At 38.9% G+C, this 18,258-nt stretch overlaps 1 protein-coding gene across 1 annotated transcript in view; it reads left to right on the forward strand.

Moving 5' to 3' along the window:
• The window catches only part of sh3bp5b (SH3-domain binding protein 5b (BTK-associated)), a 55,159-nt gene that overhangs the window by 22,521 nt on the left and 14,380 nt on the right, over positions 1-18,258 (forward strand). The window lies entirely within an intron of this gene.

An 18,258-nucleotide genomic window follows, 5' to 3' on the forward strand; every position in this document is an offset into this window, starting at 1 on the left:
TACACATGAACAGATGGTGGAACAGGCTGTTAAGAAATAGAAAAAGTAAAAACAGTTGCTCGTCGGAGGGTGTGGGTGTCTAATGTTTGTAATAAAGCTGTTATCAGCTTTTGAGAATCTTGTAAATGGCCCCTGACATGATGAGGCAGAACTCACACAGATCGCCTTCATGTCTTTTGCTTTAATGACTTTCCAGCTAAAAATATCTCAAGTTAAAGACACAGTCTCTTTGTCATGGGCAGTGTTTTGACTTTAGCAGTGGTTTGATTATGTACTTGGTGTTTTCATTTTATCTTTGTTATTGACTGTTAAGGAGGGAATCTTGGCAAACCTCTCTCTTTCTTTGTGTTATTTTCTTTTCACTTATTTCCTCCTTTCCTCTGCACTTTTATTTGTTCCTTTCCTTCACTTTCTGTGATGCTTTTTCTTTCTTTTTCCTTCTCCACCTTCTGTTTCCTTTTCTCCCTCTTATTCCTCTTGCTTTCCTACCTGTCTTTACTTCTTCCTTGGATCACCTCCTCTTGATTTTGTACATTTATTCCTCCTTCTTTTCTTTTTTCCCTCCTCACCTTCCATCTTTCTTGCTCTCGTCTTCTTCATTTCTCAGTCGAGTTTTGCCCTTTGCCATCGTCATAATATTTTTTGCCTGACTCACTGTTGTGTTTGCCCGTTCAGAAAATCCTTCTCTCCCTCCCTGTGCTCCCTCCATCTCTCTCCCACTCGGTTTGATAAGAAACACATTATTTGCGGTTGCAGATAAGCGGCAGGCAGCGCCCAGGGAGGGTGGCGGTGCTGGCTGTTTGACCTTGGCTGCAGGAAGATAAAACACAGAGCCATAACTCTGAGAGGGTGTGATAATCTACATTTGCATATCAGGCATCTCGCTGGCAGCTAATGATTCATGAGCAAGTCATTGTTTAGTACAATAAGGGTTTCCCTGTTTAGCTCCCATACGGCTCCTGCACTGTAAAACTTCACTGTTACATTCACAGTAAATGTGAATGTAAATGCAAATGCACAGTTTGTGATTTTCACAGTACATAATTGTAAACTGTGATTTTCTACATTAGTGACTTTATAACTGATTTTCACAGTAGCCCTTTGATGACTGTAATTTGTGGCCGAAGTATTCTACTGTGAAATAATATACAGTACTTAAGTTTACTGTGCACAAACATGGTAAATTTCACAGGAATTTTTTTTACAGTGTAGCCTGCAGCTGCCTAGTCTGCAGATAAATGAAATGCTCTGAAATTATGTCAAATCAGTCATGTCATTGAAGTATTGAACACAAGTAATTGAAACAAAAAGTGCATCTCTCAATATAAAAATAAAGGCTGTTGTAATACTTGCAGAACATGCATCGCAAATTGAAATTGTGTTTTCTTCCTCTGAAACTAAACATCCACACTGGTGAGGACATATTTTACTCTCTATTTACTGGCTCTACTACTTTTTCATCTTCTTCTTTGTATTTATTGTTGGATCTTAAACTTTAAATGTGCATAGCGCCACCTTCAGTATTGGCTCAAACAGTTACCATTATCTGCTGTTAAATTAATGGTCCCATATGCATCCCTTCCTTTTTTGAAAAGCCACTGCATGAAAGTCCCAAGTCAATTTCCTTTGCCTCTGTGAGTAAATTCCAGTTATTGGTGGCTCTGCAGAAATTGATTTTGGTCTGAAATTCTCTTGGCAAAAGGCCTTGAGAGAATTTGTGAGCAGATAAGGACAGCAGATAGATTTTTTTTTCAAGGACACTTTGGGTTGTCACACTAGAAGTTGCATGAATCAAACTTGTGACCTTCCTGTTAGGAAACAGGGTCTCTGACCATTAAAATTGAATAGTTTTAAGCTCCCAATTCCCCCTTTTCATGTCAGAAAAAATAAGAAATGCACTTACTGATGACCTGAACGCGAGTTGAGTTGAAGTGGGTCAGGGTGACGAGGCTGAAAAGTTTGTGGAGTTGAGCGCTTGAGTGCACATCGCTTGAAGGACGCACGTTTTTAAGTGCTGACTCCGGTGGGACGGAGCGAGGCTGCCGTATCCGAAGTTAAACCTGTTTTTTTAACGTAATGAAATATGCATCAGGCTCGCTTTTCATTCCACCTACGCTCCCGAGACTCAAGGCTGGAGATGGAAATAAGGCGGTCAGGATACGTGAGTTTTAGCTCATACAGTATATGAGGAAACTCTTCCATTTATATTTCAGCACCTGCAAGTTTCAAAACCAACAAACATTTCAAGGCTGTCCTTGGTGGTATTCTCTTATTTGCAGGCAGTCCCTTTCTCTGAATAGTGTGTTTTGTATTTTGGAGATGAATCACTTGCCCTTGCTGGTTATTCTGTTAGTATAAGGGTCAGACAGTTGGGCAGAGCAGCAGTGAATACTCACAATATTACTGATTTTGTCTTTTAAAGGACCATTGAAGTGGAAGTGGATGACTCAGTCCCTCCACATCACCGTGGCTGCTGATTTTAAGCCAGCAGCCCGCTGAGCCTGCAGCCCCACACTGTGAGTCTGCAGGTTGGCTGATGACTGCTGACAGAGAGGAGAGAGAGGGGAGCTTGAAAGACAGTAAGACAGATTGAGTTCGAGATCAGACAGCACATGATTTGGATGGGGGATGAAGCGAGCGTGGAGTAAATTTGCAGATGGGAGGATTATTTTTAAGAGATTTCTTGTGATAAAGCTGGTGCAGCGATGCAAGACGAGTCTGGTTCCAAGAGGCAAAATTGCACAAAGATACAGAAATATTAGTCAGATGGAGAAAGTCTTTTGTAGGTATTAGACCAAGATAGCTTGACCCAGTAAACATTGTGACCTTGTACTGTGTTCTACTCTCATTGATTTTAGATCTGCTTTGCAACGTCATGTTGTATCTAATCTATCTTGCCCGTCGTATGTTTGAATCTCATATTTTAGAAAGTGCACAGACATCTCTCCCTTCATTAAACTATTGTGAAAACAACTTTCTAGTGACAAACTTGCACAGATACAAGTCACTGTCAGACATTTTAGGGGATGTCAACATAGAAAAACACATTTTGAGAGGAGGGGGTATTAAAAACACTTGCTTTAAAAACATTATTTATACAGATTTGTTTTTCCTTTTTTATTAAACAAAAACATCACATAAGGTGCATTTCCATTAGGTACTTTTCCCTCTAGTGAGCTGTTATGAGTCTGGCTTGGGAGAGAGGATCCGCCCAAGATCCGCCCAACTTCACCGGTTAGCGGCTCAGAAAGTACCTTCCTCGGGTAGGTACTTTCTGAACTGCTACTGACTGACCGACGCTGATTGGATACAGTTGAGGCAGGATATGATGTGGGTAGAGCTCGACACAACCACAGTTACTATTATTTCAGTCTCCTCATCAATGGCTCCTTATCTGGTGCACGTTCTCCAAGACCAGGCATACAAACACGACGAACAGTAACACAGAAACCACCCCCTCTCCTTCCATGTTGATGTCTCGATTGTATGGACTTGCCGCGTCGGTCTGTTGTCAGCGTCGCGTCACTGACGTCACGGTCAAAATTGTCGCTGAATAATCACACAAGTTTTGCAGAACTATTTACATTGAACTCCATTGGTTAGCAACTACAGAGTACAAGTATGGGAACAGAGGCCGAGGGGAACTTCCAAACTTTCCAAAAAGTTCTCAAAAAATTACTCAGTGGAAACATGCCTATACAAATCTTAGAAACGACCAAAAATATCCAGGTTTTGGCTGCATTCTACCATGAAAACGAGCTACTTTGCAGCACGATTAACGTCCAACCTTATTGAATATTACTAGAGAGGAGAGGATGGTACACTGTGAAATTAAAAGGGAAATGGGGGGCGTTCTGGTGCCTCACCGATAGAGGACCCGGATTTGAGATTTGCCCGAGGTCCCTTTGCTGCATGTTTCCCCCCTCCATTCTCCCTGTCACTATCAAATGAAGCATGAAAATCAAATCTTTATAAGGACTGGGCTGAAAGATCACCCGTCAGTTCAAACCTCTCTCCAAAGCTTGTTGATGTGATTTTTTTAAACCCAGGGTTCTTATCACATGGTGAAAAACGTGTTCTCTTTTGGGTTGACATTAAAGTTGACCTCCTCCCGCTCGCCGCCCTCAGATGTTCGAAGTGAGGATGTCCTCGGTGACCGTGACGTTGGCCTGAGTTTGAACAGATGCCAGGGGGATTAGTCAGGATGAGAGGGGAGAGAAAGAGGGCAGCGATGAACAAATCCACGCTGTTCAGACCATGATACGCTAGATTTGAAGGGGAAGATTTCATGCAGCTGGAATAGAAAGCTGTGAGGAGGCAAAGGAAGGATGGAGATAGAGAGCAACAAAGACATGCTTCACTTCATGGATGTGATTGTTTTGGCTCTGTGTCAGTAGTGAATGCCAAAAACTGTGCAGTCCGCCATCCCCTCCCATCAGACAGATGGGACGGCAGGTGGGTGGAGGGTGAGGTCGGGGGCAGGGTGCTAAGCTGATGTGGAGGTGGGGCGAGTTTGGGTGGGCCAACAAAACCAATACCAGGCAGACATACAGTGTCCTCAATTATAACATCATGGCAGGCTGCTTGGAATCAATCAATCAAATTCCTAAATCAGTTTCAACATTAAATATCTTGTCTTTTTACTGTTTTTAATTAAACATGATTGAAAATCTTTGCAAGTTTGTTTCTCTTTGTCTCCCAACTCTTTTAGAATAAGACTTTTCCCTTTTACAACAAGATCTCCAGACATTAGCCACGAGGAATGCTGCTGATGGATGCAGTGAAATGGATGGATGGAGTGAAAGATGGAGGGATTTGGAGGTTTAGGGGATGCTGCTGCAAGGTCAAAGCCATCTGGTACGGCTTTGACCACCTGGGACACTGTGTGTGTGTGTGTGTGTGTGTGTGTGTGTTGTGTATTGTGCACACTGACTCTTCAGTTGTTGCATAATATCTCTGGCAGGCTCGTCACCGTTGGGTGTGGGTTTCCTTTTGTACTTTTGACTATGACACAATAGAACATCCAGTGGTGTGTAATAATGTGTGCTTTGGTCTTGCATGCATGCAAAGAGCATTTATTTTATTTTATTTATTTTTTCTTGGCTTCGATTTGAAGTTTACATCACCATTTACGTGGTAAAGTCAAATTTAATGTGGCATGTCCGAAAATTTCTGTAACTTTCTGAAATAGACTATTTTTTTTTAGCTTAAATATTTCTAAATGTCTTATGTCAGTGTGTTTTATAAAAGATCTTATTACTATCGTATTACTTATTACTATTTCAACTTGCTTAAATGAAAGCCTGTTACTGAGTAGTCTCAGATACCCACAGCCATCTCTCATCTCACTCATTCTGCGCAAGCAGACCACACAGTTGGTTGAAAAAAGCCACAAAAATCACCCCCCAAAAATGAAAACAACTGGTGCTGCCTCAACCAATTACCAATAGCCGAATTGTCCAATTGCCAGCCTTAATGCATATAATTTTACCACAAAAATGTTCCTAGAGTTTTTATTGGTCAACTGTGTGGGGGTAAAAAAAAAGGAACCAGGGTTTGAACTTCTCTAGAACCTCTCTTTCTTTTAAATTTAAGTGCTTCTTTCATTTCTGATGTGAATACAAAAGTGCACAGTGATTGTCTTTCGAGAGACACTGTCTGAAAATGTATGCAGTTATCCCCTTAGACAATTATTGCATTTCAAACTCTCTGGCTGGCTTTTCACTCCGTTTGTAACAGCTAAAAACTATTTTTCCTTCTTATCGGACAGACAAATTGTCATACAAACTAGTAATTTCTAACATAACCTGTTCACACCTACACTCAAAAGGTAGTTTCCTCTCTCGTCTCTCCTTTTCTCTTGGAGCAGTTCGATTTTGCCCCTTTGTAAGAGCAGCAAATGTAATTTATACTTTCTAGTGTCAAAGATTTCTTTGTCGTCATTAAAGTATTCAGATTTCTAGTAGAACACCAGTACCAGCCCTGTAAACCTCGCTACAACTTTTCCTTTGAACTCAGCAGTCCTACTTGTGAGCCTGGATGAATCTGGGTTAATTTCCCTATTAATGCGTGAAGCGGACATCAGAGGCCGAGGCTGCCTCCCTGCTGTCGAAGTCGTGTGGTTCGTTCAACCCTGAAGCTCGCTCGCATATCTAGGCCAGCCGCAGTTAGTTCACCTCTCTCCTGGAATAAGCAGCGACTTCAAATGTGGGTTTTGCTGAAGGCTGGGGGTTAGTGGGGCATGCTGGGACAGAAAGGATGCTGTGTTCGCAGTGCTTCATCCGCCAGCCGTGATGGAAGTTATTGTCCCAGATCGTGCATCCACTTTAGAGGGAAGTAATTGCCAGACTTGATCTACGAGCTGAGATAAAATTGAATCAAATTTTCCTGGAAAATATGCCAAATCAGGTCACTTTGAATACAGATACTGTCTCCTTCCTCTCTTGTGCTAATTGTGGTAGATAAACAGATTCAGGATCTGTCTGAATGTCTGGAGAAAACTTGTTTCCTCATCATCATGATATCGCTGAGTACTCCAGTTGCTGCTCATCATCATAAATGTTAAAACAAACAAGTCCTCCAAACCAAAGGCCCACATGTCGTTTGTTCCTACCCTCAAACACGACCCACAGGAGCGATTCCAAAAATAGCACCGCTACCGGTTGCAGGTGATCGACACGTCATTATACATTTTTTCCAGGCGTTTTAGGCCTAAATGGGTTAAACTACGTGTTTTGGGGGAGGACAGTCTAAGTGTTGGTCGTGTTAAGCTGCTTGTAGAAACGATATATGGGGGTGTTTTTTAGGGGAGGACAGCTGAGTAAAAACAGGTATTGAAGACATTCCCCCAAGTGAATGAAACAAGAACATGGCAGTGCATTTCATTTACACACTTTAAAGTCTGGGTGTGTCTTGTTATCACCATGGGACGATGTGAAGGTCAATGCATAGTCTTTTTATGATCTAAAGGCTCATTTCCCCAGAGTGTCTTTCTTCGACAGCTCTGACTGATGATGACACTTCTGACTGTCCTCTCTGCCTGTCCTCCCATCTGTCTTCCTGTACTTCATCTGTCTGCTGTAGTTCGGCTGATAAAAGCTTTTGAAGGCCATTATGGATGTAGATAATATATATTTTTGACTGCCATTAAAGCTATTATTGTATCCTTTCATACGTACTGTTCTTCTGCACCATGCATTTTCTACGTAAAGCAATCTGAGTTACTTGTAATGAAATGTATAATTGCCTTAGAGATGGGAACATTTTAGTATTGAAGCATTAGTGTTGAGTCTTTCTTGAGCAGGCTTTTAGAAAAGATAACACCTGTTGCTCTGAAAAAAACAACAACCCACAAATACTTTGCCATAGATAAGCAAATTAGTATATAAACAAACAAAAATTTAGCAACAAGCGCATCCTAATGAATATTCAGCAGTTGCATAGGAAGCAATGCTTAATATAACAATGTTGAATAGATTTTGATTTGTGTTATTTAACATTTTTATTAATAATTATGCATAAGATTTAATTTGGCTGCTGGAAAAAATGTCCAGGATGATACTTTAGTAATCTAAGGCTGAAATTATATATATATATATGTATATATATATATATATATATATATATATAAATATTTTTTTATTTTATTTGAATATATTTTTACCCTTTTTTTCTATTTAAATATTATGAAACAAGTTGTTTTGTTAGGAATTGATGTCAGGATTGCTTAAATCTAAATTATTATTTATTCCATCGTTGTTCCTCTCCTCCTGCCTTCATCCCTCTTTTTCTTTTCTTGTTTTTCAGTTAATAAGTTGACAAAGCATGTTTTCTCTGTTTAAGGCTCTCCTGAATAATTGAAGCGCCTGTAGAGCCAGATTGCCTTTTTCTGCCAGAGAGAAAGAGAGAGAGAAAGAAAGAGAGAGAGAGAGAGAGAGAGAATCGCAGCTCCGTGTCTGAAGTTCTGCATTACTTACACATCGTGTTTCCTCTGGAGGATCTTCTCTCTCTGAAAATTTCATGGGCGGCATGCACAGTGATTAAAATATGAAATAGCTGAGCAAATGAGAGGAAGGAAAGAAGGCGTGAGAGAGCTGATGCTGAGATGGAGAGAGAGAGAGAGAGAGAGGTGCAGAGGGAACCGGAGATTGGAGAATTAGGCAAGAAACTGAGGGGAAGAGATGTAAAAGAGGCAGACAGAGAGGCAGAACTGAGGCAAGCAAAACAGATTAAGTGGGATACAGAAAGTGACAGATGAAGAGAGGAGGGAGAGAGAAACAGCACAGAGGACAGAGAGTGTGATGGAGGGAGAGATGGAGATGGATGGAAGGAGACAGGTGGGTTAAGACAGAAATGGAGAAATGGAGGAAGTTGGAGAGAGAGAGCGTGAGGGAGAGGGAAACTGATGGATAGTTGAGATGGAGAAATGGCCAGCAAAACTGTTTGATGAACGGAAGAAAAACAGACAAAAGAAAGCAAAAGACCTGAAATGGGTCACTGAGTCACGCTCGGTGATGCAGCGCTCACACTCTGTTAAAAGCAGAAGTGGTGCTGACACCTTTTGTCGACTAAAGTCAGACCAAAGGGAAGTAGCAGCGATGCATACAGTGAAGTGTGAAGCTACGATCAGATTAAAGGAAATCACCCTGCTCACCTGACCTCAACACAACTGTATACTTCTGTTTTTGGAGGCTGTGTCTCATCATGTGGACTTCTCCAAGTTAAGACATATTAAAGCTACAGTACGAGAAAAGTGCGCTTCAAACTTTGTAGCAACAATTTGGAGACATTGGCACGTTTGTTTGAGTCCGTTTCGAGTGATAAAATCACAGAATTGTGTCGTGAAGGACTTTTTTTCTGATCTAGTCACTACTCGTTCTTATTATGATTATTTTAAAGGATACATATAAGCTTTCGTATATGTATGAGTGTTTCCATCAACAAATTTCTCTGCACATTTTAGAGATTTGCATGGGAAAAGCTTGATGGAAACACCAGAATTCGAAAAAAAAACGTGAAAAATGCGCATAAAAGTTTTTACGCTGGCTTGACATGGTTTTTTATCTTCTTTGAAAAATAGTTAATGTGCTAAACGAGAGATGGAAACACTTTTTCTGAATAAATTCTGACGTAGAGAACATTTAACTCACATGACTGATCAGCTGTTTCCTCTGACATGAAAAAACAATTAGAAGTTGTCTGATTGAATCTAATTCCTGAAGACATTTTCTCTCGTTGGTGACCAAAGTTGTCGGATTAGCAAACTCTCTTCTTCTTCTCCTGTTTACTGACAGATTAGCCTATAGCAATATATTACACTGCCATCTCCTGACCAAAGAATGTTCATGCACCTTTGTTTATTTTCTCTAAACTCAGTTGATAGAAACTGATCGCTAATTGGCATTTTCTTTAATGCGACATTTCAAAATTTTTGGTGTTTTCTTACTTTTTGTGGGGAGATGAAGATGGGGAACTAAATCTACAGTGTAAAATTGTTTTCTAAATATTATCTGACGCTAATAAGAAGTTTCAGCAAACCAAGTTAATCCAAAAAACTGACCAAAACTGTTATAAAATGTAGTTTGAACCTGTTTGTATTACACTTGCACACATTTTCTCTCCCTGCATCTTTTATTTCCATCCACTTGTCGTCTCTCTCTCTTTTCCTCCTCTTCTTCACTCTCCTCCATTTTTAGATTATCAGCTTTTAACGGCGGCTGAATGATGACCTCACTGATGTTTTACTTGCCGCAGTGTAGACGTGTTGACACTGCAATGAAAATCTGGGACAAGGAGAAACGTAGTCTGAAGCTTTATTTTCATGCTGTATTTAGTGTGAAAATGAGTCACGCTTCACTTCAAATGAGCTTTTACTTTGTGGATTTTGGTTCAACTTATAAAACTCCTCAATCATGAAAAACAGGGACAAACTTTTTGAAGAAATAAGATTATTGGTCACCAGTTAAAGCTAAATGTTTTTGTTTTTATGACGCCTGGCGGTGATTTGAATTTTAAACTGGAAAGTGTTCAATGAGAAGGCTTTCACCATGATTTTCTTTCAAGGCAGACCAAGCAGAGTGCTTGATGTTTGCTCTGACAGGATGAGGGAGGTGGGGGGGGCTGGATGCAGGCAAAGGGAGGGAGTGAGCACGTGTAGAATGGGTTTCTCGTGGGCAACGTGACAAGAGAAGAAGAAGAGGAGGAGGAGGAAGAAAACAAGACAAACTGTGCAGCACAAGTGCTCCTGTGAGGCTGTAATCATCACACGCAAAGACGACTTTCTCAGATCCTCAACTTTAATGAGTCAGAAGACAAATAGTTGCAACCACAGCATCATTTCATCTTTTCCACTCTAGTTAATGTCTCTTTGGTTGAACTGCGCTCTAACCATGGCAACCACAGAAACCACGCAGAAGAAAATGTCAGTAGAGATCATTCCTCTTGCCTACTTGGAGTTATTTATAGAAACTTGCAATATTAATGGTATCATGTTGTTTATTATTTCCTATATTTTTAAAGCTACATAGCTGCATGGTGATGATGTTGGAGTAGGTGTTGTGTGACGCAGGTATTTAGTATGACTGGTTGCAGCCAATATTCGCAATGGCAAAGTTCCTGCAGACACAGTGCAACCTGATCGCTGTCCTAAACCTTAAAATCAGATGTTTATTGGGGATATGGTTAGCATGCAACTATTTAGCATCAAAGCATGACACAATATTTCTAGATATGTGTTAAAAATGTGCACAGCTATAAGTAGACTGCTTACCTGTTCGACTTATTCCTCTTTGGCCCCTGTGGGACTTAGAGCCACATTGAACTCCCTCCATTGCTCCTTTTCTTTGTTGTTAGCGTAACCATATTAGCATGCAGTTGCAGCTGAAGCATTCCTTAATCTTAAATTACTAAAGCGTTTAACAACCGCAAGTTTTGACTACATGAAACGGGAAGACTGGAAGAGATTTCATGACAATCTATCCCATATTTGTTGAGATATTTGAATCTGGGTTAAAATTCTGACTCGGGGACTGATTTAGTTCAACCTTCATCCTTACACAACACCATTTTAGCCCAGATTTTCTATTTGCCAACAGTTTTTAAAGTTCTGCAACAAAAGCCCCAGGTCAGATGCAAATTGACACTTAATTGCATAATGACGATTTTCAAAGAAACGATCTGAAAGATGTACTGATGATAGCAGGGTGACTACCTGAATCACTCTGTGAAAATCAGTTTGACCAGCAATGACCTGAAGCCAATGAGAGCACGGCATAGATACGGCATGCAGGGAGTATTAGGGGGAGGAGTCATAACTCTTGCAACAGAACATCAGCAAAAATGGATATTCTCTCTTTTTGTTGCTTGTTTTTTTTTTTTTTTTGCTGTAAACAGCTTGGATCACTAGCGTGTTTCTGGATAAATGAATGTGGTGTTGCCTCGTTTCTGGTATCATGAGAACTTACATGTGTTTTGTTGACTAAACATAGTTTGGAGACCAGACTGACTGGTCAGGGATTCCTCCTGGTGAACTGTGTTAATGTGTGACCCCTTGTCGCCAAGCACTCAGGTGGTAATGTGCGAACCACAACAACTTCATGATACTCCGTTATAACACAGAGAGAAGTTTAAGCAGTCCAACATCTGTGAAAGTTGTAATCAGGCAGGAGATGACTTGACTTTTATTGTGTGTGTGTGTGGATGTGTGTCTAGTTCATATCTCTCTGACCGTTAGTCAGACTGACCTCAGATTTCGTATGTGGCTTGTGCATGGCACGAAGGTGTGCATCCTGGATTTTGAAGATTTTTGAATTAATTTTTCAAAATATCATTATTTACGTAGGACGTGTTGCGGCATTTCACTGTTTCTGATCGGACGCCTTTTAGGGGAGCTCCGCCCCATTGTGTGATAGGCCTACACCTGGTCAGTAACACAATTCACTCTGGATTTACACCCTGACTCATCTCATCTGTAAGTCTATTTAGCCTACCTATCTTTCGGAGTTTTAAAGTGCGCTACAAGGTTCAATTTTCCAAGAATATTCAAATAGTTTCCAGCAAATATCAATGTGCTGGATGGTGTTCGTACCTTATGAAAATTAAGTGTTTTATCTACTTAATCTCCCACTATACGGATACATACTTCCTACGGGCACTGTACTGGTGTTAGAAAAAAGGGAATACATAGCTTTCCATTGCAAACACTGCAGTTATGATGACGTGACCGGGCCCAACAGAGAGGACAGTAACATAGACGATAAGAGACGTTACTGCTGAAACACATGGTGCTCTGCAGCACTCAGTCAGCAGGAATACAAAGCCGAACACATGACGCCAACAAGGCAGGCGCTGTTTGTGTCCTGCTGCGTTGGCATGTTGATGACCATCGATAATGACATTACAGAGAGCATGTGGTGATGTCACAGCGTCTGCAGACCCAGAGAGCTGATGGAAGACTGATTCTGAAACTGCTCCTCACTGACACGTTTATTAGAAAATTCACAGTATTCAAAATTCATGTTGCATCAGAATAATTTATACAAAACATAACTAATACATATGCATGCTAATTAAACACTGTGGCATTGGATTCTGTTCAGTTAAAGAGATTCCAGACTCACTGTGAGGAATTGATTGGGTACCCTGTAAATGTGTTGATGGTCTTCATCGTTTTGAAAGGCCAACAACACACTGAAACTTTCTAATTAAAGTAGTGCCGTCAAAATTAACATCAATTAATGTGACTCCTTCGCACATGTTAAAAAAAACGCAATCAACTCAAAAATAAAAGTTCTTTCTGTGCAGTGGTGGGCTGTAGATGTAATGATCCAGTGAAGATGGTATCATGAGCTAGAAGAGTCGTTAGAGGTCTAAATAACGAGGCCGACCAAATATTGGCGAGGATAAACAGGCATGCTCATGTTTAAAGGAGTCCCTCTCACCTCAAGATATCTGAATGATAATGGGTTCTATGGGTACCCACAAGTCTCCCCATTCTTTACATTATTTACAGAAAATTCATCCAGATTAATAGCAAATTATCTAAATAACTAATCTTTTTTTTAAGCGATTAACAGCCCTAAGAAAAGGATAATATTGACAACCAGACTGATTTATCAGTCCAAGCCTCATTCATCCATCCTAACACTGATGCTCTTTATATGAAAACCCTGATTTGTTTTTTTAGAATTTTCAGAATTCGAAATTTACCTTCAGTTTCAAATATTGAACTCACTCATGCTTTTATAATATGGCAGTCACGTCACAGTTGACACCATTCAGCTTGCAGCATCGTCTTTTTAAATAATTGCAAAATGTAAAGGGCCGCTGTCTGAGTATAAAACCAATCTGACTCAATAGTCTCACAATGGCAGAGCTGAGAAAAACAACGAACATTTAAATCAATATTTTAATTGAATCCAGACCTTAAAATCAAAGATCTAATTGAATTGACACAGCTATTTTTTTCCCCAAACTTTAGTATAGAGTGGCAATAGATGTTTAGTTTTGTGTGGTTCACATAAATCCAAAGTCTTAGCACAGCCAATCAGAATCAGAATTATTTATCCCACTATTAATTAGCAGCTTTCCCAGTCTGTACATCCATACATACAACCGACAACGAATAAATTAGGCCAATAAATAAATTCAAGGAAACATATTTGAGGCCTGGGACAGCAGGAGGGACAATAAGAACCATAAAAGAATGACCTACTTAAATATAAACATATAAAAACCATATAAAATCAGTAGGAGGAACAACTCTAAAATACACATATTTTTACTCGCGCCCCTGATTATTACGGTAACTTAACCTGGAGAAAGTTTTTCTACAGTCATTGCTGAAACAAACAACAAAGTTTCTTACAGTCACTCAGCCGACATAAACTGGGTCAGTAGAATCAACTTCTGATTTATTATTCAGTAGAATGTCTTCAGCTGCTTTATATTCATGTTTTTTTTTTTGCCGAGCCGGAGAAATCTGTCTTTCCGTGCAGTTTCTTACAGCCCGTATTTGTTTGTTTGTTTGTTCCTCCACTTCTCTCTGAGTTTCCGAGAGTCGAGGTGTTTGCTTCAAAAACTTCAGAAAACTTTTCAGACCCTCAGAGAGCGAGGTGAGCTGGGATTTACTGCAGCAGCTCCGAGATGATGATTCATCACATTTACCAAGTTTGACATCCTGTACTTTACCGTGTATCTGAATACACCACACACACATTCTCTCTCACTCACATACACAGAAACACCATCAGGATTAGTTTAATGCTGCTGACACACACACACACACACACACACACACACACACACACACACACACACACACACAAACAAACACACGTTTTCTTTGTTAAGGCTCATAAATAAGACATCTTCAGTACATACGGTACGATTGTTTACAGCATCAGTAGCACATCCTGCCCTCAGCCTCATCACTACTGAAGAGTATTGGGACCAGGTAGGAAAAAAAATCCATTATGCACTCTCAAGAAAAAAGTTGAAATGTCAAGAATAAAGTCACCTTTTGAGTTTGGCAAAGTAGACTGCAAGTTACAACCTGATTTTCCTGATTTTAGGCAGGCGTGAAAAAATGCTGTAAAATAAGAATACAAAAATAGAAATGTTAATATTTTATTTTTATCAGTTAACAAAATGTAAAGTGAGTTAAACAGCAGAAAAATCTAAATCAAATCAATACTTGGTGTGACCACCCTTTGCCTTCAAACCAGCATCAAATCTTCAAGGCATTTTTTTCCACACCTGCCTAAGACTTTTGCACAGAACTGTATTTCTAAAATATTCACATAAAGGACAAAACAGCAGATTTTCCCAAAACAATAGTTGTAGCAGCTACTACCAAGAATACCTCATTTATGTGTCGGGGGATTTTAGTTCTACCACACCTTAAATATTGTGGGTTGTGCTCATTTTATGACAGGGATGAAAATCAGGTTGTACCTTGCAGTAACTGTTCGGGTATTATCATTTCGACTTTTTTCTCAAACTACATAATGAAAAAAGAAAATCCTCCTTTTTGGCCCCATTCCTCTTCTGTACATCAAAAATAGACAGGTGGGAATAATGCACCTGTTGATGTTAAACAATACCATATACCTTTAACTTTTTTTAATCAAAGTGTGCTTTTATATTAAACTTCACTGCAGGTTTCAAACCGCAGCAGCCGTGGTCTAAATCACAGTATAACTTCTGTTATTGTGACTGGGCGAGGTGATACAAAACAATCCAGTTTTTTTGTAATTTAATTCAAAGAGACAAACTTTCAACTATTCTAGATTCATTACACATAAAGTGAAATATTTCAGCGTTTTTTAATTTATTTTATTTTGATGATTAAGGCTTACAGCTCATGCATAAATAGCTACTGTTATTTGGCCATAACTAATAAAATTATAATAAAACAATGCTTGAAATATTCTAGTTTACATATAATGAGTCTAGAATATACAGTACCAGTCATTATTATTATTTTTTACATTGTAGATTAATATTATAGACATAAAAACTATGATAGAACAAAATGGAATTATGTAGTAAAAAAAAGTGTTAAACAAACCAGAATATGTTTTATGATTTAGATTATTGAGAGTAACCTTTAACCTTTTGGGTTTCCAAACTTTTGACTGGTACTGTATACAATTTTCACTTTCAGAAATAACTGAAAAATAACAGAAAATATATTGAACTTTTTCATGATATTCTAATTTTTGCACTTGATCATAACAGTGTCTGTAGTCAGCAAATCTAATTTAAGCAGTTTTGAATGCAATGGTTACATAAGAAAATTGTGAAATTTTCTTGTTTGCTACTAATTTACAGTCTGGAGTTGTTTTTATAGAAAGAACGATCATCATTTGATTTGCAAATAAATAGCATAATCATGAATAAACCAATAAAGAAGCAAAGTTTGCAGATGTGTGTCCTTAAGGAGTATTCTAAAATCAGTCCGGTTGACCTGTTATGACGTCTGTCCCCTGAAATGAGTCCCAGCTTGTGTCTTAGTCCTCTGTCTCTCACAGTCTGCAGCTGCAACAGCTGGACTGAATGTCAGTGTGAGTGCTGCAGCAGCTCCGAGCCTCTACAGCCTCTCTGTAGTTTTTATTGGCCTGCAGCATTTTGCACAGAGCACTGCAGCACTAACTGATAACACTTACACACAATATAGTTTTTACTGCCCCTGTCATCCTCTTTTTTTACACATCACAGTTTCATGTACAGCCTACAGTGTAGAAGAACACTTAAACAGAACAAATGAGCAGATGATTTAGGCCTCTTGCAATATTTGTCAGTTCAATTATTTTCTGTTGATTCCTCAAATCCCTCTAGAATTAAATTGCAGGACTGTTTTATTTTCATATTAAATTAACATGGTTAGTTATTTGGTGTCTCAGACATTTAATTCTCTGAATGAGCCACAGAAAGGGATTCTTATCTAGCTTTGTATCTTTACAGTCCCATAAATAAAAGTCAACTGACAGAAAAGTAATCAGTAACTTTTTTGATAAGAAAAAATTGTCAAATGCCATAAAAATACCTTGTTTCAGTTTTTTACTTGATCTTCTATGAAAGTAAATTGAGCATATTTTGTTTTTGCATATTCTGACTGTTCAATCAGACCATACAGGTCAACTTTGGGCATTTTTTGCTATTTCTATTTCTAAACTAAAGTATAGGCATAATTATAAGCATAATTGCAATAAGCATAATTGTTAGTTGCGGGTTTGATTTTATCTGTCAAATGATTTTCAAATGAGTTTTCAGTAAAATGACTACAAAGAAGGTTTGATCCTTCACTGCCCCTAGCAAACAGCAGAGACACTTCAACTCTAGAGGAGTAGGTGGTTAAAGACTTTAACTGAAAATCAACATATTTTCAAAAGCAGAAATGGTGAAATGGTGCCTGGTGTTTCTCTTCAGAGCTTCCTAACATAAAACATGACACTTACAGCTGACAGGTCTACAGATTAATGTGCATAGCAGAGAAAATCTTTGCATTTTTCTACACTAAGGGAATCTGTAAACACTAGAAAGGCCAAACCACGGTCACAGGGCCTGTAAGTCTGTGAACTAAAATACTTTTTTTTTTTTTTTAAGTTGATAATGTTCCCAGAGCTGCATATTTTTTGTTTTGTTTACAGTTAAAAACAAAAGTAAATTCTAATTTTACTATTTAACTGACACAGTAAGGCATCCAATTAACAATTTATGACAGTATTCAGCAAAAAAAACTAAGGATTTCCTCAGAAATAGATCATGAAAATGTTATATTATTATATTTATTATGTTGTCCAGCTGTGGTCCTGTGCAGTTTTCCCTATTGCATGTAGTTATTGTCATTTTTTGGTCAGGCTTCTTTTCCTCAAGACCTTTTTAAAGACTTTTTTCACACATGCTATTTCCCATTGCTATATATAAACACATATCCAGAGTTAGTGTGTTGTTCCACAACAATCGAACAATGGTTGTCACACAACAACACAAACAAACAAACAGGTCGATGCAGCAGAGGACTAACAACTCCTGTGTTCTGTGAGGTATAATTACTGTTTTTATCAAAGGAGTCTGGTGGCTGTGAAGAGAGAGATAAGTGCTGCTGTGGACGTGGTTGCAGCTAAACATATTTTAGCCCCCTAAAAGAAATCAATATCAACTAAAGTGTACTCTGTGTTCAGAATATTTTCACCTCTTTACCTTGCTGTCAGACAGCATTTCTGATGGGGAACTTAAGCTTTTTCTTTGCTTTTCTGAAAGCCAACAGACTCCATCAATAAAAACCGCAATTTTACTTTGCAGAACTCTGGAGTGGCTGGTCTAATGTTAGCACTACCTCATTCACTTAGTTTGTTTGTTATTGTGTGACTTTCAGATCCAAACTTAGCTCACGTTGACTCAGCTAGTGCTAAAAGTCTCGGTTTAATATTGTGACCTACAAAAGTCACAGCTTATTCCTTAGGCTGTGTGGGTGTTTCTAATTCAAAGCCCAGAAAAGAAAGCTGTTGAAGTCGGCCTTTCAAAATGCTGAAAATGGAATTTTCAGATGGTTTTTTTTAACCCTAACAAAACAAAACAAAGTTTCTCAAGAGGACAAAAAATAGAAGAAAATGAAAGGACAGGAACCACTTTTAACAACATATTGTATTCTAAAAACCACTCTGTGTTTATTGCATGCAGCCCACAGTGGATTCATGGTGATGGCAGAGAAGAGCTGATGTGGAAAGCTGCTGTCATAACTAAATGATGTTTCTT

This window comes from Centropristis striata, chromosome 8 (assembly GCF_030273125.1).
Source record: "Centropristis striata isolate RG_2023a ecotype Rhode Island chromosome 8, C.striata_1.0, whole genome shotgun sequence".
Classification (NCBI taxonomy): Eukaryota; Metazoa; Chordata; class Actinopteri; order Perciformes; family Serranidae; genus Centropristis; species Centropristis striata.